The sequence below is a fragment of the Budorcas taxicolor genome, chromosome 10 (assembly GCF_023091745.1).
Source record: "Budorcas taxicolor isolate Tak-1 chromosome 10, Takin1.1, whole genome shotgun sequence".
NCBI classification, from domain to species: domain Eukaryota; kingdom Metazoa; phylum Chordata; class Mammalia; order Artiodactyla; family Bovidae; genus Budorcas; species Budorcas taxicolor.
In genome coordinates this window covers 36,324,433-36,349,615 of record NC_068919.1, presented here as the reverse complement: position 1 = coordinate 36,349,615, position 25,183 = coordinate 36,324,433, and the positions used below count along the sequence as shown (strand labels likewise).

At 41.6% G+C, this 25,183-nt stretch overlaps 2 protein-coding genes across 3 annotated transcripts in view; one reads left to right on the top strand and one right to left on the bottom strand.

Moving 5' to 3' along the window:
• Window positions 1–18,840, bottom strand: part of SNAP23 (synaptosome associated protein 23) — a 40,347-nt gene extending 21,507 nt beyond the window's left edge. For both annotated transcript variants that reach the window (XM_052646421.1, XM_052646422.1), the window contains exon 1: window positions 18,761–18,840. The gene's annotated coding sequence lies outside the window, so the exon portion shown is untranslated. The remainder of the gene's footprint in view (window positions 1–18,760) is intronic.
• A 3,405-nt stretch (window positions 18,841–22,245) lies between these two features.
• Window positions 22,246–25,183, top strand: part of ZNF106 (zinc finger protein 106) — a 57,472-nt gene continuing 54,534 nt past the window's right edge. Inside the window, exon 1 of the mRNA XM_052646400.1 lies at window positions 22,246–22,281. The gene's annotated coding sequence lies outside the window, so the exon portion shown is untranslated. The remainder of the gene's footprint in view (window positions 22,282–25,183) is intronic.

Sequence of the window (25,183 nt, the reverse complement as noted above, 5' to 3'; positions counted from 1 at the left end):
AGTCTGGGTGCTGCAATTAAGACCTGACACAGCCAAACAAAGAAAGAAGCTATTTAAATAAAAGTCTGCAGGATTTTCCTTAAAATAATTTGAAAGTAAGGAGATGAGTGGGAGTTTATAGAAGATGTAAGAATGGCCATGATCACTGAAGCTGGGTGAATAATACATGGAGGGTCATTATGTTACTTTCTTAACTTTTTATTAGGAAAAAAATTTTAAATATACAAAAAAACTTGTAAATGACAGCTAACTTTTTAATAATCTTTATTCATCATTTTGAAAGTCTAGATAGTAGGTAGGGGATTGAGAGGACTCTAACTACAATGGTTAACACTTATAAAGCATTATACATACATTATTCTAGACACAAAAAATATATATAAATACACATACACACATTCATTTAATCCTTACAACACTTAGTCCATTAAGGCTGCAATAACAAAATACCAGACTGGGTATTTTACAAGTTCTTGTAGGACCCTCTTTATGATTTAAAGCTGGAGCATCCTCACATGGTGGGAGGAATTAGCAACTGGGAGTCATTTTTATAAGACACTAATCCTACTAATGAGAGTTCCACCCTCATAGTTTAAGCACCAACCAAAGGCCCTATCTACTAACATCATGACATCCTGCAATTTGGATTTTAAACATACAAATTTTGGAGGGGAGGACACACAAACATTAAGACCACAGCAAACACTATTTAATCCCACATTTTACATATGTACAAACTAAGGAACAGTGAGGTTAAGCAACTTTTGCAAGGTCACACAGTAGAGCAAGGATGAAACCTAGGCAAGACTGCTTCAGAGCATGTGTTTTCAATTACTATTAAGCATATTACATGGAGAATAGAGAGCCATATTATTAAGTCAATCAACTCTGTAGCCACGAAGAATCTTTGCCTGAAGAAAAGTACAGTTGACCCTTTAACAAGGCAGGGACTAGGTTAGTACTGTAGTAGGTATTCACTGGGGAAAAAAAAAATATAAGTATAACCGTACACACCCAGTTTAAACTCACCTTGTTCAAGGGGCAACCAGTATATACATGAAATCCCTGTGAGACAGGAAAGGGCCAGGGCACAACCTTTAAAAGAATGATAGCCATTGAAGACCTGGTGAGAACCAACCAGGTTCAAGATGGTGGATAACTGACTTCTAGGCCTTGAGCCTCAGTATACACTCCTACAATATCAATACATCTGCAAATTAAATGACACACCCATAGGCACCATAACAGTTCCAAGGCTGACCATAAATGGCCAAAAAGTGGATGGTGACCCAATTCCTGGAAATCCCCAACCCTTTTCTAAAAAAGTTGGAATAATCCTCCCACTCAGCCTATAAAACTGCAAACCTCTATAAAAACTGACAACTCCCCTGTGCCCAGGGGCCTCTCATTCTGTATATGGATGGCCCACATTCTGTCTACGGAGTGTGTATTTCCCTGAATAAACCTTTTTTCACTTTACCATGGCTTGCCCTTGAATTCTTTCCAGTGTGAAGTCAAGAACCCACAATAGGTGGCCATCCTAGGAACTTGCCTAAGACCTGGGATGTGAAAATCCTCTCATGCCCCACTTTCTTTCCTGCAATACCTGCCATCTGCTTTTCAAGTTGCCAAGCCTAACTTCAGCCTTAGAGTACATTTTAGAGCAATGTTTTCCAGCATTGGCTACACATTATAATCATCTAATGGGCCTTTATAAATTTGGAGACCAAAGCTGCTGCTCACGTGAATTAAATCAGAATCTCTGGGGGTGGGAGCCAGGTATAGTAGGTTTTAAAGTTCCCCAGGTGATTCCAATGTGTAGCTAAGGTTGAAAACCACTGTTTCAAATAAAAGTTTTGCTTTTTAATATACAAATAAGTACTAATGGATGATATTCTACCCTGTTACAATTCTGGTACCTAATGGAGGAAAATCATAGCTAGCACTTAACGACCCAAGACAAAAAGTTGAACACAGAATTACCGTATGATACAACAATTTTATTCCTACATATGTTAGAAAGAAATGAAAATACTGGCCACACAAAAACTGGTACAGCAATGTTCAAAGCATCATCATTCATAATAGCCAAAAAGTAGGGAAAAAAACAAGAGGGGGATAAAGGTGTCAGAGTAGGAGGACACTGAGCTCACCTCCCCCCACCCCAAAATACATCTACAACAATTCTCAAGGAAAATTGCTGGAAATCCCTATGCAACCAAAGCTACAAGAGAGATCTCCATTTAACAGGGAAGGATGGAAAAAGGCATCAGGTTGGAATCTACATCCTGCGAAGGATCCAGAAGAGAGAGAAGGCCTGCAGGGGCAGACTCTCGCCATGGGAAATGGGCAGGTCAAGAAACAATGTGGGTATCTCAGACCTGGGCACAAAGGAGACAAGCTCTACTGGCTGCAGAGAGAACCAACAGGACAGAATGAAGAGCTGGAGAAGCCTAGACTCTACTCAGAGGAGTGAACGTGTACTGGCTTGCCAGCAGTCAGGGTGAAGAGTCTTGCATGGTGGCGGCTGCTGCTGCTGCTGCTAAGTCACTTCAGATCCTGAGTTCAAAAGGCAGCAATAAAAATGCTAATGAATTAAGAAAGATTATCAGTAGAAATACAGGGCTTAGGAGGCTCACAGATCATCTGGAAGATCCCCTGGAGAAGGAAATGTCAACCCACTCCAGTATTCTTGCCTGGGAAATCGCATAGACAGAGGAGCCTGGCAGGATACAGTCCGTGGGGTTGCACAAGAGTTGGACATGACTTGCAACTACACAACAACAACAACGAACAACAACCAATCAACAGAAACACAGGTCACTGCTACAAAGATCTAGAAAATATAAAGATGAACCAGTCAAAATAGATAATTAAACTGCTGAGATATAAGCAATCTAGAAGCAATGAATAGCTGACTAAAGGACACAAAAACAAACAAGTGATCTGGAAGATAAAATAATGGAAATCACCCAGTCAGAACAACAAAAAGACAAATGACAAGAAAAAAAGAAAGCAACATACAAGATCTATGGAAAATAGAAAAATGTGCCAACCTATGAAATAACAGAGGATTCAAAAGGAGGAGAGAAGTAGACCAAAAATGTTTAAAGAAGTTATGGCTAAAATCTTCCCAAAGGAAACAGACATTCAGGAACAGAAGCACAGGGTTTCAAACAAGATGAATCCAAACAGACCCACACCAAGATATATCATAATTAAAATGGCAAAAGTAAAAGAGAATTTTAAAGGAGAAAGAAAAAAACAAAGTATCAGTTATAAGGAAAGTCCCATAAGGCTATCAGCTGATTTCTCTGCAGAAACTCTGCAGGCCAAAAGGGAGTGGCATGATATATTTCAAAGTGCTGAAAGGGAAAAATCTGCAACCTAGAATACTCTACCTAGTAAGATTATCATGTAGAAAGGAGAGTTAAAGAATTTCTCAGACAAGCAAAAATTAAAAGGATTCAGCAATACCAAACTTGCCCTCAAAGAAGGGAAAAGATAAAAGAAGGGAAAACTATCACTACTGCCAGATGATATGAGTGACAAAGAATTAATGCTTTCAAACTGTGGGGCTGGAGAAGACTTGAGAGTCCTTTGTACAGCAAGGAGATCAAACCAGTCAATCCTAAAGGAAATCAACCTTGAATATTCATTGGAAGGACTGATGTTAAAGACTCAATAATTTGGCCACATGATGCAAAGAGCTGACTCACTGGAAAAGACCCTGATGTTGGGAAAGACTGAGGCCAGGAGGAGACGGTGTGACAGAGGATGAGATGGTTGGATGGCATCACCAACTCAGTGGACATGAGTTTGAGCAAGCTCCAGAAGATAGAGAAGGCTGGCATGCCACAGTCCTTGGGGTCACAAAGATTTGGACACGACTTAGCAGCTGAACAACGACGGATATCTATACAGAGAACCCTTACTCCTTGTGTGTTCTGTCATGGCCAACTCTTTGCAACCCCATGGGCTGTGACCTGCCAGGATCCTCTGTTCATGGAATTTTCTAAGCAAGAAACTGGAGTGGGTTGCCATTTCCTTCTCCAAGAGAAACCTTAAGTCTACACAAAACTAGTTATGTACCGGAACTAATAAATGAATTCAGGAAGGCAGCAGGATAGAAGATTAATAGAGAGATCTGTTGCATTTCTTTACACTAATAATGAAATGTCAGAAAGAGAAAGCAATAAAAAAATTTCCATTTAAAATCATATCAAAAGGGAATTCCCCTGGTGGTCCAGTGGTTAGGACTCTGTGCTCTCACTGCCAAGGGCCTGGGTTCAATCTCTGTTTGGGGAACCAAGTTCCCACATGCTGCAGGGTGTGGCCAAAACAATCAATATCCCTAATTATTAGAGAAATGTAAATCAAAATCACAATGACGTGTCACCTCACACCAGTCAGAATGGCCATCATCAAAAAGTTTATAAATAATAAATGTGAGAAAAAGTGTGGAGAAAAGGGAACCCTCCTACACTGTTGGTGGGAAAGTAAATTGGTGCAGCCACCATGGAAAACAGTCTGCAGGGTACTGAAAAAAATAATGCTACCATACGATCCAGCAATCCCAGTTCCTAGGTATATATCTGGAAAAAATGAAAACTAATTCAAAAAGATATATGCACCCCAATTTCACAGCAGCATTATTTACAATAGCCAAGACATGGAAACAACCCAAGTGTCCACTAACAGATGAGTACTTCAAGAAGATGTGGTATGTACATATATCATGCAATATTACTCAGCAATAAAAAAGAATGAAATATTGCTATTTGCAGCAACATGGGTGGACCTAGAGATCATGCTTAATGAAATGACAAGTGAGCAAGACAAATACTATATGATATTGCTTATATGTGGAATCTAAAAAATTATACAAATGAATTTATATACAAAATAGAAACAGACTCACAGACACAGAAAACAAACTTATGGTTACCAAAGGGGAGGGAGGGGGGAGGGACAATTAGGAGTAAGGGATTAACAGGTACAAACTACTATACATGAACTAGATAAAAGAACCAGGATTTACTGTATAGCATAGGGAATTATAGTTATAATCTTGCAATAACCTATAGTGGGATATAATCTAAAAAAGAAATAACTGAATCACTATGCTGTACACCCAAAACTAATACAAATATTATAAATCAAGTATACTTCAATTCCTGGAGGAGGAAATGGCAACCCACTCCAGTATTCTTGCCTGAAGAATTCCATGGACAGGGGAGCATGGCAGGCTATAAAGGGTCACAAAGAGTTGGACACGACTTAGCAACTACACACATACTTCCATTTTTTAAAAAAAGGCAGGGAAAAACTCAAATGTCCATACAATGGAGTATCATTCAGCCATAGAAAGGAATGTTACATGCTATAACATGTTGTTGTTGTTCAGTTGCCAAGTAGCGTCTGACTCTTTGTGATCCTATGGACTACAGCATGCCAAGCTTCCTTGTTCCCCACCATCTTCTGGAGCTTGCCCAAGTTCACATCCATTGAATCAGTGATGACATCCAACCATCTCATGCCCTGTCACCCTCTTCTCCTTCTGTTTTCAATCTTTCCCAGCATTAGGGTCTTTTCCAACGAGTCAGCTCTTTGCATCAGGTGGCCAAAGTATCTCCTTGCAGCCCATGGGAGTCTTCAGTCCATGGGTGCTGAAGAGTCTTCTCCAGCACCACAGTTCAAAAGCATCAACTCTTCAGCGTTCTGCCTTCTTTTATAGTCCAGCTCTCACATCCATACATGACTCCTGGAAAGACCACAGCTTTGACTATATGGACCTTTGTCGGCAAAAGTGATGTCGCTGCTTTTGTCACTGTCTAGGTTTGTTATAGCTTCCTGCCAAGAAGCAATCGTCTTCTAATTTCATGACTGCAGTCACCACCTGCAGTGATTTCAAAGCTCAAGAAGAGGAAACCTGTCAATGCTTCCATTTTTTCCTCTTCCATCTGACATGAAGTGATGGGACTGGATGCCATGATCTTAGTTTTTTTAATACTGAGTTTTAACTGGCTTTTTCACTCTCTTCTTTCACCCTCATCAAGAGGCTCTTTAGTTCCTCTTCACTTTCTGCCATTAAAGTGGTATCATCCACATATCTGAGGCTGTTGATATTTCTCCCAGCGATCTTGATTGATTCCACTTTGTAATTCATCCAGTCCAGCATTTTGCATTACGTGTTCTGAGTATAAGTTAAATCAACAGGATGACAATAAACAGACTTGTCGTACTCCTTTCTCGATCTTAAACCAGTCAGTTGTTCCATACAAGGTTCTAACTGTTGTTCTTGACGCGCATACAGGTTTCTCAGGACACAGATAAGATGGTCTGGTATTCCCATCTCTTTCAAAGTTTCCACATCACTGCCTTGTCATGGCAAAGGAGCTCAATGAAGCTAGGAGCCATACTGTACAGGGCCACTCAAGACTGATGGGTCATAGTGTAGAGTTCTGAGAAAATGTGATCCACTGGAGGAGGGAATGGCAAACCACTCTAGTATACTTGCCATGAGAACTCTGTGAACTATATAAAAAGGCTATAACATGTATGAGCCTTAAAAGCCTAATTCTTACTGAACAAAGCCAGATACAAAAGGCCCCATGTATTGTATAATGCCATTTATATAAAATGTCTAAAATAGATAAATCCATAAAAGCAGAAAGTAGATTAGCTGTTGCCAGGGTAGGGAGAGGTGGGACTGACTATCAACAGGTATGGGGCTGTTTGGGGGTAATGGAAATGTTCTGGAATTAGTGGTGATGGCTCCAGTCATACAAATATGCTAAAAGCCACTAAATGGTATACTTAACTGAGAAAGTCTTAAGAGTAGAGAAAGACTATGAGAAAGAATAGACTACTAAAAGAAAAAAGTTTGAGTAGGAATTAAAAGGAAGACAGGAAGGAAAACATTAATTTTGTAGCTTTTCCTATGCTAAACAAACTAGTCTCTGCCACAGTGTAAAATCTAAGTTAGAGATTTAGATAAAATAATATATGACAGCAGCTAGAGAGTAGGCACCACTGAAATAAAAAGTTTATTTTACATTAAATGGATCACCTTTCTTTTCCAGTAAGAAAAATGGTTGGAAAAGGGCAGAACAACCATGTTAAGAATACATCATATTGCCTTCTTCATTAACTTCTTCCTTCCAATTTCTTGAAATTCTGAAAACTTGTATTTCTGTATTTTTAAAAGGAAAAAACTTCAAGTTTTACTTCTTGTAATCAGAGAAAATTACTTTAAAACTGGTATTCCTGGCTATTATTAATAACTGTGCAATAGGAAGCGAAACCTAAATAAGACAACAACCAATGCATTATTTACATGCTGCTGCTGCTGCTGCTGCTAAGTCGCTTCAGTCGTGTCTGACTCCGTGCGACCCCATAGACGGAAGCCCACCAGGCTTCCCTGTCCCTGGGATTCTCCAGGCAAGAACACTGGAGTGGGTTGCCATTTCCTTCTCCAATGCATGAAAGTGAAAAGTGAAAGGGAAGTCGCTCAGTCGTGTCTGACTCTTAGCGACCCCATGGACTGCAGCCCACCAGGCTCCTCGGCCCATGGGATTTTCCAGGCAAGAGTACTGGAGTGGGGTGCCATTGCCTTCTCCATATTTACATGCTAGTATATTTTAAAATGCTGATTTTCTGGAAAGACTTAAAATGGTCATTACAAAAGGTTAAACACTATTATTTCTGTCAATAAGTCTTAATGCTACATTAAAAATACGTATAGTTTAATATCAACAACCTCAGATATGCAGATGAACCACTCTACTGCCAGAAAGTGAAGAGGAACTAAAGAGACTCTAGATGAAAGTGGAAGAGGAGAGTCAAAAAGCTGGCTTAAAACTCAACATTAAAAAGCCAAGATCAGGAGAAGGAAACGGCAACCCACTCCAATATTCTTGGCCTGGGAAATCCCATGGACAGAAGAGCCTGGCAGGCTACAGCCTATGGGGTCGCAAGTGTGGGACATGGCTGAGCAATTAAGCACACAAACACACTCATCTCTAAAAACCCAGTTCCAGAAGTCCGTTGTGGAATTCAGGATGTACGTACCACAGGCTTCCAAGAGGGGGCGCTCAATAGAACTCATCTATTTGATAAGCCAGACCATGTGGATAAGAGTCAAGAGCCTAACATATAGTTTAATACACAGCTGTAGAGTTAAAAAAAAAAAAAAGCCAAGATCATGACATCTCCTCCCATCACTTCATGGAAAATACAAGGCAGAAAAGTGGAAGCAGTAATGGATTCTGCATCCAGATCATCTGGCCATTTCAATTCTTACTCCTATACAATTAAAGTTTAACTTGAACACTATTTAAGAAGATAAAATGTTGATTAAAAAAATCAAAATTCTCAAAAGATAATGAAATATATACAAGAAAAATTAAAATATCCCTCTTCTCTGGCCTTTTCTCATTTTTATCAATTTAGAAGAAAATCACAGATAAAGACAAAAATACCTTAGTGCCAATATTATTTATAATGTTAAAAAATTCAAAGAGGTCTATATAACCAATGATAAGAGATCTCATTGAAAAAGTATGGTATAACTACATGATGGAATGTCATTCAGCTATTAAAAATTATTTTGAAGAAGTAATATTCTTCCATGTTTAATTTTAATGAAGTATATACACATGGTTTGAGATATCAAATAGCTCTACTGCAGTAATAAATAGCAGTTCCTCTGTCCTCCCTCTTCCTCCAAACCAATTCCCGCTCCCAGGACTCCAGAGAAAAATTTTCAACAGTATTAGTTGTTTTAGTATTTAACTCCCAATCTCTAAATCATGCTTATGGTGTTGTTTCTTGATATTTGTCAATTTTGGGTATCACCCACTGACTTTCTACGATGAAGATATTTAACTCTTGTATCTTCCCATCTCCTCCTAGTGTTCATGTTTATCCTCACATTATAGACTGGCTGGCTCATTAAATTCTTGACTGGAAATCAAGTCTTAAGCAGTGAAGAAATCTGTTCAACTTTGTCCCACTCACACATTCAGTTCAGTTCAGTCGCTCAGTCGTGTCCGACTCTTTGAGACCCCATGAATCGCAGCATGCCAGGCCTCCCTGTCCATCACCAACTCCCGGAGTTCACTCAAACCCATGTCCACTGTGTTGGTGTTGCCATCCAACCATCTCATCCTCTGTCGTCCCCTTCTCCTCCTGCCCTCAATCTTTCCCAGCATCAGGGTCTTTTCAAATTAGTCAGCTCTTCGTATCAGGTGGCCAAAGTACTGGAGTTTCAGCTTCAACATCAGTCCCTCCAATGAACACCCAGGACTGATCTCCTTTAGGATGGACTGGTTGGATCTCCTTGCAGTCCAAGAGACTCTCAAGAGTCTTCTCCAACACCACAGTTCAAAAGCATCAATTCTTGGCCACTCAGCTTTCTTTATAGTTCAACTCTCACATCCATACACGACTACCAGAAAAACCATTGCCTTGACCAGACGGACCTTTGTTGGCAAAGTAATGTCTCTGCTTTTTAATATGCTGTCTAGGCTGGTCATAACTTTCCTTCCAAGGAGTAGCGTCTTTTAATTTCATGGCTGCCATCACCATCTGCAGTGATTTTGGAGCCAAAAAAAATTAAGTCTGACACTGTTTCCACTGTTTCCCCATCTATTTGCCATGAAATGATGGGACTGGATACCATGATCTTCGTTTTCTGAATGTTGAGCTTTAAGCCAACTTCTTCACTCTCCTCTTTCACTTTCATCAAGAGGCTTTTTAGTTCCTCTTCACTTTCTGCCATAAGGGTGGTGTCATCTGCATATCTGAGGTTACTGATATTTCTCCCAGCAATCTTGATTACAGCTTGTGTTTCTTCCAGTCCAGCGTTTCTCATGATGTACTCTGCATAGAAGTTAAATAAGCAGGGTGACAATATACAGACTTGATGTATTCCTTTCCTAACTGTTGCTTCCTGACCTGCATACAGAATTCTCAAGAGGCAGGTCAGGTGGTCTGGTATTCCCATCTCTTTCAGAATTTTCCACAGTTTCTTGTGATCCACACAGTCAAAGGCTTTGGCATAGGCAATAAAGCAGAAGTAGATGTTTTTCTGGAACACTCTTGCTTTTTCAATGATCCAGAAGATGTTGGCAATTTGATGTCTGGTTCCTCTGCCTTTTCTAAAACCAGCTTGAACATCATGGTTCATATATTGCTGAAGCCTGGCTTGGAGAATTTTGAGCATTACTTTACTAGTGTATGAGATGAGTGCAATTGTGTGGTAGTTTGAGCATTCTTTGGCATTGCCTTTCTTTGGGATTGGAACGAAGACTGACCTTTTCCAGTCCTGTGGCCACTGCTCAGTTTTCCAAATTTGCTGGCATATTGAGTGCAGCACTTTCACAGCATCATCTTTTAGGGTTTGAAATAGCTCAACTGGAATTCTATCACCTCCACTAGCTTTGTTCGTAGTGATGCTTGCTAAGGCCCACCTGACTTCACATTCCAGGATGTCTGGCTCTAGGTGAGTGTGAGTGATCACACCTTCTTGATTATCTGGGTCTTGAAGATCTTTTTTGTACAGTTCTTCTGTGTATTCTTGTCACCTCTTCTTAATATCTTCTGCTTCTGTTAGGTCCCTACCATTTCTGTCCTTTATTGAGCCCATCTTTGCATGAAATGTTGCCTTGGTAACTCTTAATTTTCTTGAAGAGATCTCTAGTCTTTCCCATTCTATTGTTTTCCTCTATTTCTTTGCATTGATCGCTGAGGAAGGCTTTCTTTATCTCTCCTTGCTATTCTTTGGAACTCTGCATTCAAATGGGTATATCTTTCCTTTTCTCCTTTGCTTTTTGCTTCTCTTCTTTTGACAGCTATTTGTAAGGCCTCCTCAGACAGCGATTTTGCTTTTTTGCATTTCTTTTTCTTGGGGATGGTCTTGATCCCTGTCTCCTGTACAATGTCACGAACCTCCATCCATAACTCATCAGGCACTCTATCAGATCTAGTCCCTTAAATCTATTTCTCACTCCCACTCACACATAGATGACCATAAAACCTTTCCTTCCAATAATGCTTTTTATTAATCCCAAAGAATCCACAGTTCCATGGAACACCAACTGGAAAATATAAGCCTACAGAAATTTTCTGCTTAATTAACCAATTATGTGTGAATAAAATTTCTTTTTAATTCTCATCTCAGAGAACTATCTCTAAAGGGAAATAAACCTCAGAGATCACCTAGTCTAACTTTTTTATGCTATGAGAATAAAGCATAATTCTTAGGCTCTCAATATACTACACAATCCTTACTGGAGAAGTGGCGGGGGTGGGGGTATACTTTTGGGAACTGACTTGATGGAGGCTGAGAAAGAAAAGGCAGAGGAGTGTGGTCATAAAATGGCAAGAGGGGACAGAGTCCAACTGAAGAGGGAAACTGTAGGCCAGGGCTGTCAGAGGGAATGGATAAAAAGTACCATGTAGCTATGGTGACCTCCCCAAGAGAACTGAAAACTCTTTGAGAGCAAGATGGAGAGCAAGGAGGAGTCAGCAGCCTACCTAGTCTGAAAGCACAGCAGAAAGGAACCCTGGTCCTAGAACACGTCTCTCTCAATACATAACACAAGCATTTTGCAAGCATCTGTTGTCAAGTAAAGGAACATATCTGATGTTAAGAAAATTACCTTTGTTTCTTTTGCAAATGTGTATTTCATGCTAAACTTTAGTTAGGATATGGAAAATAAAGCATTCTTCTCTATTGCCTCCAAATATATACAGTTTTCCATTTCACCTCAGTTTTCTAATTGTTTTATGCACATAAATTCTACCTCTCTATAGGATTATAGCCTTCCTAGACTGAGGCGAAGACTATCTGAAATGTTGTCAAGTCCTAGTTGGGTTGAATATAATTTCAGCTATAATTCTCCAGTGACTAAACCTGCTACTTCCAGATAACGTGAGATACTTTAAAACACTGTGTTGAATGAGCATAATGTAGTGGTTCATAACAGACTCTGATGTCAGATAGACCCTGAATTCATTCTAGCTCTGGGTACCCAAGCAATTTACTTAACCTATTCAAGTCTCAGTTTCCTCATTCATTAGGATAACAGTTCTACCAAGAGGGTTGTTTCAGAAATAAAGTTATTAATAGTTAAGCTACATAACATGCTTAGCACAGAGTAAAGACTCATGAAATAATGATTATTAATGAACTACCCATTTTCACTCATGTTATTTGTTACATCCTCCATGGCATCTGACTCCTGGTATCAGAATGTCTGAGAAGCTAATCAGAAAGCTTCCGGGCAAACTTAGCATCACAGCCATAATACTTGGATGGCTGTGGTGAATATTTCATTCAGGCTGTTGGAAGCCTTGCCAATCATCCCTACCACACATGTGGTATCTCATGTCATGAATTATTAGGTGTCTGGGATGGCACCTAACAAAGTACAAGTATATGCACAATACAGGCTTCCTAGGTGGCACAGTGATAAGAATCCTCCTGCAGATGCAGGAGATGCAGGAGACGTGGGTTCGATCCCTGGGTGGGGAAGATCCCCTGGAAGAGGAACTGGCAACCCACTCCAGCATTCTTGCTTGGAGAATTCCATGGACAGAGGAGTCTGGTGGGCTGCAGTCCATGGATTGCAAAAGAGTTGGACATGATGGAGCATGCACGCACACACACACACACACACACACACACACACACACACACACACAAAATATACTTAAGCAGCTCTTTTTTTTTTGAAGACTCCTAAAGATGAAAAATGGAGGATAAATTAAAAAAATAGGAAAAAAGGATTATAGAGAACAAAGCAGAAGTTCAGATATGAACCATCACTTACTGCATAAAAGAATTTAGTTTTTCTTTAGATTTCATTCTTAAATTCCTTTTTTTTTTAACATGGAACATTAGAAGTGCTGACACACAAGGAAGGAAGGAAATAAGAAAAAATGTTCACATGTATACTCACATGGTATTCCAGTGTGTACATTGGAATGTATGTAATAGGCACATGGTATTCCAAAATACTCTAAACATTCTAGAGTAGGATAAAAAGAATCCATGCTCTGATTAGGAAATTTAATTCTTCCTGAGAGCACTTAGATGAGACCAGAGTCTTATTTAGTGTTAGGTTCCTACTTTCACTTCCTCTCTCAAGTCTCCTTTCTACTTCCTCCTACAGGAGCAACTTTATTCTTATACCAAGCCCTCCCCACTCCCCACCACCAAAAAAAAACCACTAAGCAAATATAAGAAGTACACCTCTGAATCATATCTATTAAATATCTTGGTTTCAAAGACCACTGAAGCACATGGTTCAAGACAGAAATAATACTGCTGACAGAGAAAGTACCACTAAAACAACTAATCAAAATGATCAAAATTACACTTCAGTTTTACAGAAACATCTATTATAACTTAATTGCTTGATGTCCAACACCAAGTTTTCAAGTCTTGCTCAACCTTGGGATTTCCACAATTACACTCTAAGTAACCAGGATATAATCCTGGGAAGGAAGATCTAGATGTGATTGCAATCAATTACACTGACTATGTCTAAAAGAAAGGCTGTGAGAACAGAAACGGGATGATTTATAAGAAAGATAAGGAAGCTCAAGAATGCAGCATTCACTCCTGGGGAACAGAAAAACACAATCTGGCAGACCTATCTATGGTATCTGCCAGGGAAATACCAAGTGTGAGGAGGGGATAACTAGCAAGGCTTTATCCTGCTTGAGTGAAATATTCACCTAGGCCATCCAAGTACTTTGGCCCTGATTCCAAGGTTCACTTAGATGCTTTTGGGTAAGCTTCTCAAATATTCTGATATGAAGAGTCAGATGCCACAGGTAGAAAACATAAGCATTCAAATCCCCAGAAAGGAATACTCCCCCACAGCAGACTGAATGGCATTCTTGTTTATTTATACAAAAAGCAATACAGTATAGTGATTAAGTACCCAGTATTTGGAGGCACAATGGTTTCAAATGGTGACTATGGCTTACTCAACTTCTCTGTGCTTGTTTTCTCACTGATACTTCAAGTCCTGTGGTAAGGACTAAGTTAACTTACACGAAGAATTTAAAACCTTGCTAGAATGTAGTGCTCAGTAAAACTATAATAATTTTTCATAATAATTATGAAACATCTCAGGATTGTGATCTGGGAATTAAAGCACAATCAACTCTAAAACAAAAATTGTGATCTTAGACTATTAAAGAAGTGCCACAGGGAATTCCCTGCCAGTCCAGTAGTAAGGACTCGGTGCTTTCACTGCCAGGGCCTGGGTTCAATCCCTGGTCAGGGAACTAAAATTTCACAAGCTGCATAGCATGGTCAAAAAAAAAAAAAAGTGCCACAATACAGACATGCAGGAATAAAACGTGTATGTAGGTGTGTGCATGTGTACAGAGTAATGAAGGTGGCTTTAACAGGCAGACAGGACATAGTTTGTGAAGGGCTTATCTACTATACCAAGAAATTTGGATTTTCTTTTTCTTTTAAAAATATTTATTTGGCTGCTCTGGGTCTTTGTTGTGGCATGCAGGGTCTTTCAGTTGCAGCATTCAAACTCAGTTGCAGCATGTGGGATCTTGTTCCCTGATCAGGGATCATACATGGGCCCCCTGCATTGAAAACATGGAGTATCAGCCATGGACCACCAGGGAAGTCCCTGAATTTTATTTTAAAAGCATCAAGTTCAGTTCAGCCACTCAGTCGTGTCCGACTCTTTGCGACCCCATGAACCTCAGCATGCCAGGCCTCCCTGTCTATCACCAACTCCCAGAGTCTACCCAAACCCATGTCCATTGAGTCGGTGATGCCATCCAACCATCTCATCCTCTGTCGTCCCCTTCTCCTTCTGCCCTCAATCTTTCCCAGCATCAGGATCTTTTCAAATTAGTCAACTCTTCGCATCAGGTGCCCAAAGTACTGGAGTTTCAGCTTCAACTTCAGTCCCTCTAATGAACACCCAGGGCTGATCTCCTTTAGGATAGACTGGCTGGATCTCCTTGAAGTCCAAGGAACTCTCAAGAGTCTTCTCCAACACCACAGTTCAAAAGCATCAATTTTTGGGCGCTCAGCTTTCTTCACAGTCCAACTCTCACATCCATACATGACCAGTGGAAAAACCATTGCCTTGACTAGACGGACCTTTGTTGACAAAGTAATGTCTGTTTTTTAATATGCTGTCTAGGTTGGTCATAACTTTCCTTCTAAGGAGTAAGCGTCTTAATTTCATGGCTGCAATCACCATCTGCAGTGATTTTGGAGCCCCAAAAGATAAAGTCAGCCACTGTTTCCACTGTTTCCCCATCTATTTGCCATGAAGTGATGGGACCGTCTAGAACTAACACTCCCAAAAGATGTCCTTTTCATTATAGGGGAATGGAATGCAAAAGTAGGAAGTCAAGAAACACCTGGAGTAACAGGCAAATTTGGCCTTGGAGTACAGAAGGAAGCGAGGCAAAGGCTAATAGGGTTCTGCCAAGAGAACACACTGGTCATAGCAAACATCCTCTCCAACACAAGAGAAGACCATACATGGACATCACCAGATGGTCAACACCGAAACCAGACTGATTATATTCTTTGCAGCCAAAAGCATCAAGAGGCAATCTAAAGGTAATCTCAACTGTCAAAACATTGTTAAAATAAATTTTAAACAAGTTTTATATCCAAGAACTCACAAAAATCAAGAAGATGAAGGAATTCCAGAAAAATATAGTGAATAGTGACTTAAATATTTTAGTAGTAATTCAATCTAAACTGAAATTAAAACCAAAATGTCAGTGAACTTAAATGAGTAAAATGGAATCCCATCTCCACCCCCACCAATATTACAAAAGAACAGTAGATGCTGTTTCCTGGCTCCACAATCCACTTCCTCCAATTGTTAGAGGCACTGAATCCATCTGTTCCAAGCCCCTACCACCACCACTCCCAAGACAAAGAAAAGACCAGTCCCCGTCATTTATTTTCCTGTCAATCTACAGACCTGAAAACAAAATACAGCACTGGAATAAAAAGTTCAGCACTCTTGGATGCAAGCAATGTTATATATTATAAATGCTAACATATATAGAATGCAAAGTACAAAGAGTTAAAAAAACAGATTTCAGAATGTTTAAGACATAGGAACCACAGGAGGGAAACAAAGTACCTTAATTCAGCGGATTTCACAAAAACGTCAAAGAGCAAAATTCTCTTTTTTCCTTTTGCTATTCTACTTTTATCTGGTTTCACCAGATAGGTTTGTTAGAATTGTGTCACAATAATGAATGCCATCACAAGGCTAAGAGAATTTTGGAGTCCATCAACATTAGAGTTTAGGTAGTTCAATTTCCACTTTATTTTAAAAATGAGTAGATTAGGCCCAAAGCTGCATTTTCCAAAGTGCAGAGCAAGAACAAGAAACGATTTTGCCAAGGGGGAGATGGGAGGTTTGGGAGGCAGGGGATATGGGTGTACCTATGGCTAATTCTTGTTGATGAATGACAGAAAAACACAAAATTCTGTAAAAAGCAATTATCCTTCAATTAAAAAACATTTTTTTAAAAATACACTAAAGCTAAAAAGAAATGATTTTGTTATATAAGCAAAACTTACGTACTTAATAGCTACATATTATAATGTGTACCAGAAAAGGTATAAAATATAGCTAAACCATGATTTCACAGATTATCACCTTGGAAGAGGATAATGGTTTTTAAAAGTCTATTAAAATTTGAAGTAATACTTCTAAAACGCAAAATTTATGATGGCAGTATAGTTCACGGGCTTCCCTGGTGGCTCAGTGGTAAACAATCTGCCTGCAAACAAAAGAGATGTGAGTTCGATCCCTAGCTTGAGAAGATCCCCTGGAGAAGAAAATGGCAACCACTCTAGTATTTTTGCCTGGGAAATTCTATGGACAGGGGAACCTGGCAGGTTACAATCCACGGGGTTGCAAAGAGTTCAACATGACTTAATGACTATAACAACAAAAAACAAATGGTTCAAAGCAAGTGAAGTACCATAACTGTCCCATGAGCAATAGGGCCTATTTGTTTGCTTTCTTCTTGACTCAAGGTATTGTTCCCAAGGATTAGAAAAGGTGTGACCTGTAGTTCAGTGAGCTTGTTACTAAAGTTGATTTAGAGTAAACGAGACAAACACTAAGATGCATACAGAAATTTTACTGTTTATAGGAAAGAGTGTAATATTGTTAAAAAAAAATAATGGCACAAATAAATCATTCCTACTCTGGAACTAAGACAAAAGCAATTTTCTAGTGCATATTCATATACCATAAGCATCTAAAAAAAGAACTCCAGCAACACTGATAAACATTTAAGTTGTAGGTTAAATTATATGATCATTTTATTTACTTTCACATGACCTGTCAAAGGAGCAGAGTAATATAAAAGGTTTTTCTCCTAATTATTTACATGAATGTGTTTTTTCTCATTACCTTTCTCCAAAGGAATGAATGACAGGTGATCACTGCATGCCTTGGCATCAACTTTGCTGGCAGCGGAAACAGTAATATTTAAAAATTTTACTATGAAATGTTTCAAGATGAGATGCCAAAGTATTCTTGCTAATGATGTCTCAAGAATTTCCATGCAAGACAAGAAAGTGGAAGAACCATTTCTATCTGGCCATACTTGCAGTATCTCACTGGGACATCTGAAAACCGATCTTAAGGGCACCACGGCAGATAGAGTAATATCACTCTCAATTCTTAAAATATCTGCTGCTGCTGCTAAGTCACTTCAGTCGTGTCCGACTCTGTGTGACCCCATAGACGGCAGCCCACCAGGCTCCCCTGTCCCTGGGATTCTCCAGGCAAGAACACTGGAGTGGGTTGCCATTTCCTTCTCCAGTGCATGAAAGTGAAAAGTTTAAGTGAAGTCGCTCAGTCGTATCCAACTCTTAGTGACCCCATGGACTGCAGCCTACCAGGCTCCTCCGCCCATGGGATTTTCCAGGCAAGAGTACTGGAGTGGGGTGCCATTGCCTTCTCCGATCTGCTACAAAGACGCTACAGTATTTTCACAGTGCTGAGGGATCACTGTCAGAAGCTGCCAATTTCCATACTCTCCTCTCCCAATTGCTCTCACCCTTCCCCGAGAGATGTAAGTTAATACTCCTTTCTCATCTTCTTTTCCCAACTTTGACGAATTTCGGTTTCCTCTAACTCCCATCTGCCTTTCCTTGCATTGTGGTCACTAACGATGAGAAAAAGTCCCATGTGAAACACTTTACGGGACTTTCCCCCGCCCCGCTTACCCTGTGGAATTCGATCTTTTACCGACCCTTTCCTTCGTGTGTCTTCAGTAAAGCCGCGTTGTAAAACTGGACTTCCCTGGACAGAATGGACTCTCCAATGCTATGAACCGCAGTACCCTCCTTCAAACAACTAGTTCAGAGTTTCTCTGATCACTGCGGCCACCATACAGTCTATTAATCCCGACCGCAGCAACACCGTGAGGGTGGGAAGTTAGAGAGTGGGAGTTTACCTCTGCTAGGTTTCTAGGAAGAGTCCAGAGAACCACCACCCTCCACCCTTCCTCCTCTGGCCGCTTGATAAGTCTCCCGGCGTCTAGCGTCCTCGATCAGGGCCGGACCTGCCAAGTCCCGGTCAGAGCGCCACCTCCTCCCCTTAAGCCCGACCTCACCAACTTTTCAACCGTCACGATACACTCTTTCTCCTTGAGATTATGATCCCAATCTTCTCCCCGGCCAGCTCACTCATCCCTGCTCCTGGAGACTCACCAAGCCGAGTTCCAGCCACTCCTCTCCGGCCGCTACAGCTCGGACACCCGCAGGCCGGACTCCCAGCTGCGACCTTCTTGCGCCTGCGCTCGCCAGCACTGCGCGCCTGCGCACTTCCCCGGCGCGGCGAGCCCGGACACACCCCTGTAGCTGGAGCCAATCACCGTGCGAGGGCTTTAAATCTCCTTGCCACGCAGGCGGAGAGCCCTGGGACTCACCCGTTTACCGGATAATTCGAGTACCGCCCAAAGGTGGGCAGTGTTCAGGCAACAAACTTTCACTGAGGGCAACCCATGTGCCTGGCCTTGTGCGGGATGAATGCTGAGGAAAAGGCGGCGAATAGAATGCCTTCCCTGACCTCTGTCTAGACTGGGAGATAGATTTGTAAACATATTATGAATGAATGAATGAATGAAGTCGCTCAGTCGTGTCCGACTGTTTGCGACCCCATGGACTGACTGTAGCCTACCAGGCTCCTCTGTCCATGGGATTTTCCAGGCAATGGTACTGGAGTGGATTGCCATTTCCTTCTCCAGCGGATCTTCCCAACCCAGGGATCGAACCTGGGTCTCCCGCATTGTAGACAGACGCTTTACCGTCTGAGCCACCAGGGAAGTGGGAAACACATTATAGTGGACAGAATATAGTGCTTGGCATACAGAACATCCGAGGCGCCACTGGCGCACAAGGGACTAAGAGCTTTATTCTTAGGGTATCTGAAAGGGTTCCCGGAGGAAGTGAGTTTTGAAGTCATGAAGGATAAGTAGGAGTTGCACCGGAGGTACGGGGGCGGGGGAGTGGGGTGGGAAGTAGGGGTGGGGGGGGGGGGGGGAAATAGAGGTCTCCAGACTGCGGGCATCGGAGAGTCCAAGAAGACCATAGTGCCTTCTGGAAGTTTCCTTGTAGTTCATCTAAGCTCCTCGTATATCTTCCAGTGAAGCGGGAAATGAGTTCTTAAAAGTTGGCAATGGCCAAGTCTTGGAAAATCTTGTACTTTTGAAAGTGAGCCTACAGTTTACCATGATCACTGAGAATATTTAAAGGTTTAAAAGTAGATCAGGAAATTGCTCCAGGCTCCCCTGAGAATACAGCACAGTGCTGGAAATAAAAGGAGTTTCAAAGGAGTTGTCTATTCCTAAGGAGTCAAGGAAGATGAAATCTGAGAAATACCACCACAGAGGTCATTGGTGATCTTAGCTATGTGATGAAATGACAAGAGTTAAAGATAGATTGCAGTAGTTCGGAGAAAGGAGATGCAGAAATGAGGACACATTATAGAATGCTTTTGGAAAGTATGGTCTTGAAGGGAATGGGGAAAGAGGACAAGTGTTCAAGTTTTTTGTTTCTGCTTTTTTGGTTGCTATTAAAATTAAGACAGGAAAAACTTAAGCATGCTAGGTAAGATACAACTGAGAAAATAAATAGTTTTAAAGAGAAGCACTAGTCAGTAGATCTTGAGTGGGTAAGAGTAGAGGCAGTCCAAAGTACTGAGGGAAGAAAAGGTCTTGGAAACAAGATAGAGAAGATATCTCCTCAATTTTAATGACAGGAAGTATTTGTAAATCTGTATGTTTAGTAACAGGAAGTTAAAGAAGTTCTCATCTGATGGCCTCTTATTTTCTCTGTGAAGTAGGAGACAAAGTCATCTACTGATAGAGAGGAGTTAGATGGGAATACCAGAACACCTAACCTGCCTCTTGAGAAATCTGTATGCAGGCCAGGAAGCAACAGTTAGAACTGGACATGGAACAACAGACTGTTTCCAAATAGGAAAAGGAGTACATCAAGGCTGTATATTGTCACCCTGCTTATTTAACTTCTATGCGGAGTACATCATGAGAAACGCTGGACTGGAAGAAACACAAGCTGGAATCAAGATTTCCGGGAGAAATATCAATAACCTCAGATATGCAGATGACACCACCCTTATGGCAGAAAGTGAAGAGGAACTAAAAAGCCTCTTGATGAAAGTGTGGGAGGAGAGTGAAGAAGTTGGCTTAAAGCTCAACATTCAGAAAACAAAGATCATGGCATGTGGTCCCATCACTTCATGGGAAATAGATGGGGAAACAGTGGAAACAGTGTCAGACTTAATTTTTTTTGGCTCCAAAATCACTGCAGATGGTGATTGCACCCATGAAATTAAGACGCTTACTCCTTGGAAGGAAAGTTATGACCAACCTAGATGGCATATTCAAAAGCAGAGACATTACTTTGCCGACTAAGGTCCGTCTAGTCAAGGCTATAGTTTTTCCAGTGGTCATGTATGGATGTGAGAGTTGGACTGTAAAGAAGGCTGAGCGCCAAAGAATTGATGCTTTTGAACTGTGGTGTTGGAGAAGACTCTTGAGAGTCCCTTGGACTGCAAGGAGATCCAACCAGTCCATTCTGAAGGAGATCAGTCCTGGGTGTTCTTTGGAAGGAATGATGATGAAGCTGAAACTCCAGTACTTTGGCCACCTCATGTGAAGAGTTGACTCATTGGAAAAGACTCTGATGCTGGGAGGGATTGGGGGCAGGAGGAGAAGGGGACGACAGAGGATGAGATGGCTGGATGGCCTCACTGACTCGAGGACATTAGTTTGAGTGAACTCGGGGAGTTGGTGATGGACAGGGAGGCCTGGCGTGCTGCAATTCATGGGGTCGCAAAGAGTCGGACACGACTGAGCGACTGAACTGAACTGAACTGAAGGCAATGGCACCCCACTCCAGTACTCTTGCCTGGAAAATCCCATGGACCGAGGAGCCTGGTGGGCTGCAGTCCATGAGGTCGCTAAAAGTCGGACGCGGCTGAGCGACTTCACTTTCACTTTTCATGCACTGGAGAAGGAAATGGCAACCCACTCCAGTGTTCTTGCCTGGAGAATCCCAGGGACAGGGGAGCCTGGTGAGCTGCCGTCTATGGGGTCACACAGAGTCGGACACGACTGAAGCGACTTAGCAGCAGCAGCAAGTCAAGATTTGAACTCGGGACTGTCTGTTCTGAAGCTCTTGCACCTGTCAATAAGCTTCAGTAAATTTTACAAGGAAAGAGTGATTGGAAATTTAGCCACAACAGTTGCCACTGCTTAGGGGAACGGTGAGGACTTAGGAAGAGAGTAGGAGTAAGAGGGAAGCCTAAAAAAAGGCAAAAAGAATGGAAAAGAAAGGAGGGAGGCTGGTTACAGCGTTACAGCAGAGTCCGGTGCAGCGGAATAAGTCTGCCAGCTGGGCTGCCTTGTGATCTTCCATTCTTTTGAAGTAAAGTCTCGTTCCTCTGTGTCCGTTGTTCACTCTCGTGTGTTCAAATAAAGCTAGGTTGTTGAGAAAGGCGGACCGCGGGGGAGGGGGTGGGGGGAATTGAGCGCGACGGAAGCGTTGTGCGCCTGCGCTCTGGCGGCGGCGGCGGCGGAGGTTCCCGGTGGGGACCGGGTCCGGAGCGGGTCGCCGGACCCAAAGCTGAGGGGGGTGGCTGGGGCATCAATGGGCTCCCTCGCCGGCGCCTCGGCGGCCTGATGGAGTAAGAGGGATCGGCTGTGAGCGTGAGTATCAAAGGGCCGGGCGGCGCCGAGGCGTATCAGAACCCCAGGGACCTGGTGGTCTGCCACTGTAGGGAGGCTGTGGGGGTGCAGGAAGCGGCCAGTCTCTGCGCCTGAGGGCTGCGGCGCGGGGGCTGCGGGTCTTTCTTGAAGGGGTCGCGCGGGATTACGGGCAGGCGGTGCTTCTGGCCTCGGGATACAGTGTCTCGCGGGGGCGTTCCGGCTCTGCTCCCAGCTCCGGCGGGAAACGTGGCTCCAGAGGCTTGACCTTTCGAGGAGGTCGCTGACTTTCTCCCCCGAGGGCAGCAGGGAGCCCCTAGACCCAGGTACCCCTTAAAGGCCTGCGGGCCTCAGGCCGTGGACACCTTTCAACCTCTTGTGACAGACAGCTTCTGTTCTTTTTCCTCCTTCGGACTTCTCTCCTGGTGGGATGCGTCTTAATAGCTACTAATTAAGAAGAGCTTACTATATGTCAACTTAACATTTAGTCCGAATCTCAGTGCATAATTGTGGAGAGGAAATGCTTTGCACACCACTCCCCCTTCAGTCTGCTCAATTTAATCATCTTTGAGAATCAGATTAAGCCGTCTTGTTGGAAGTTTATTTCCGTGGCTTTTAACAATTTGGAACTGCATGGTAGTTAAGGAAAGTTTTCTTAATCTAGCAAATGTGTTTATCCACCACAATGTTTTATATCAGATTTACTCAAGGCAAAATAACTTTTGAACACTTACTAAGAGCCTAATACTATTCTAAGCCCCTTGGAAAATCTTAAAATTTGTTTTGAGCCCTGGTCTCAAGTTAGTGAAACAATAAAAGATAATAATTAGGTTCAGTTAGCATTTATCTAGCACCTGCTACACATGTGCCAGATACACTCAGGTCTGTCACAAAAAATAATGAGATATCATAATGGAAGTTATTTTTTTTGGCGCACATTTCAGGTGACGTCGCTGAAAGTTTGATGATAATTTGCCTAACTTAGCTAGGGAAGTGGTGAAATTCAAATAAGATGGAAAGGTAATTTTCCCCATGTTACATCAAGTTAGATATTGTTAAGCACTTTCGTTGAGAAGCAGCTATACTACAGTTACAGTTTCTAGAGTTAACTATTTAGTCTAGAAAATGATAGCCTTAATTAAAGATACTAGATGGTTTTAAAGTGGCTTGGAAGGAGTTAGGAGGTGTAGAGTCTGATCAGGTTAGTTCAAAACCAATTGCTTTGATTAAAAGGAAGATATTTAAAAAGGGAGAACTGTGAATGGTGATTATTGTAGGTATATATCTTTGGAAGGAATGATGCTAAAGCTGAAACTCCAGTACTTTGGCCATCTCATGCGAAGAGTTGACTCATTGGAAAAGACTTTGATGCTGGGAGGGGTTGGGAGCAGGAGGAGAAGGGGACAACAGAGGATGAGATGGCTGGATGGCATCACTGACTCGATGGACGTGAGTCTGAGTGAACTCCGAGAGAGTTGCTGATGGACACGGAGGCCTGGCGTGCTGTGATTCATGGGGTCGCAAAGAGTCGGACATGACTGAGCCGCTGAACTGAACTGAACTGATATGCATAGAATATCTGTTAGAATATATAAGAAACTGATGAAGTGGAGGTGGCTAGGAAACAGGAGTGGGAGAGCAATAGTTTTCTCTGTAAGCTTTTTTGTTTTATTTTTTTATTGTGAAAACTTTTAAGCATCCAGAAAAGTAGGGAAGATACTATTTTGAACCCCCTGTAAATTGATCACTCAGGTTTAAAAATTCCTTAATAGTTTGCTTTATTTGTTATTTTTATTCCTGATATTTCACCCTAAATACTTTAATGAGTCTCTAATGAAAAGAAATTTTTTTCTATGTAGCCCTGTATAATAATCACACTGAACAACAGTTTTATGTTATACGCGATCCTTTTTAAAATTTCCACAAATTATCCCATTTTCTTGTTCTTACAGTTTTTGATCCGTCTATGCATTGAGTTTGTTACATCTCTTGAAGTCTTTTTAAATCTAGAAGTTACTTTTTTTCTCTTCTTTTTTCTTCATGACTCAATGAGAGTAATACAGTTATCCAGATCTCTGTTTGATTCTTCAGTTCAGTTCAGTCGCTCAGTCGTGTCCGACTCTTTGCGACCCCATGAATTGCAGCACGCCAGGCCTCCCTGTCTATCACCAATTCCCGGAGTTTACCCAAACTCATGTCCATCGAGTCAGTGATGCCATCCAGCCATCTCATCCTCTGTCGTCCCCTTCTCCTGCCCCCAATCCCTCACACCATCAGGGTCTTTTCCAGTGAGTCAACTCTTCGCATGAGGTGGCCAAAGTACTGGAGTTTCAGCTTCAGCATCAGTCCTTCCAAAGAACACCCAGGACTGATCTCCTTTAGAATGGACTGGTTGGATCTCCTTGCAGTCCAAGGGACTCTCAAGAGTCTTCTCCAACACCACAGTTCAAAAGCATCAATTCTTTGGTGCTCAGCTTTCTTGTATCATTTAACATGTTGCTATAAAGTTGAAGGTAGAGGTAATACTTGACTTGTTTAGGTAAACACTTTGGGGACTATGTCAAAGATCAGACTGCGTACTCTAGTTTCCCCCCCAGTAGTGATGCTGAGATTGCTTAGTGGGTTATGGTAGTTAAGTCTGGGTCCTTCTTTATAAAACTGCATTTCACCCCCTTAAAACCAGCTGTAATCCCTTTTGTACCTTTATAACTTTAAAACTATAGTGTTAACTATTCAAAACACAATTACCTTTAAATAGACAAAACTCACTGCAAGAAGTTGTCTTTTTTTTTTTTTTTAAGACTGAAGCTCTGATAACTAGATGGCATTGTTCTCAAAGAATTGAAGTTTGGAGAAATCAAAATTTACTCAAGGTGGTAAATACGTTAGGTGTTTTTGTTTAATT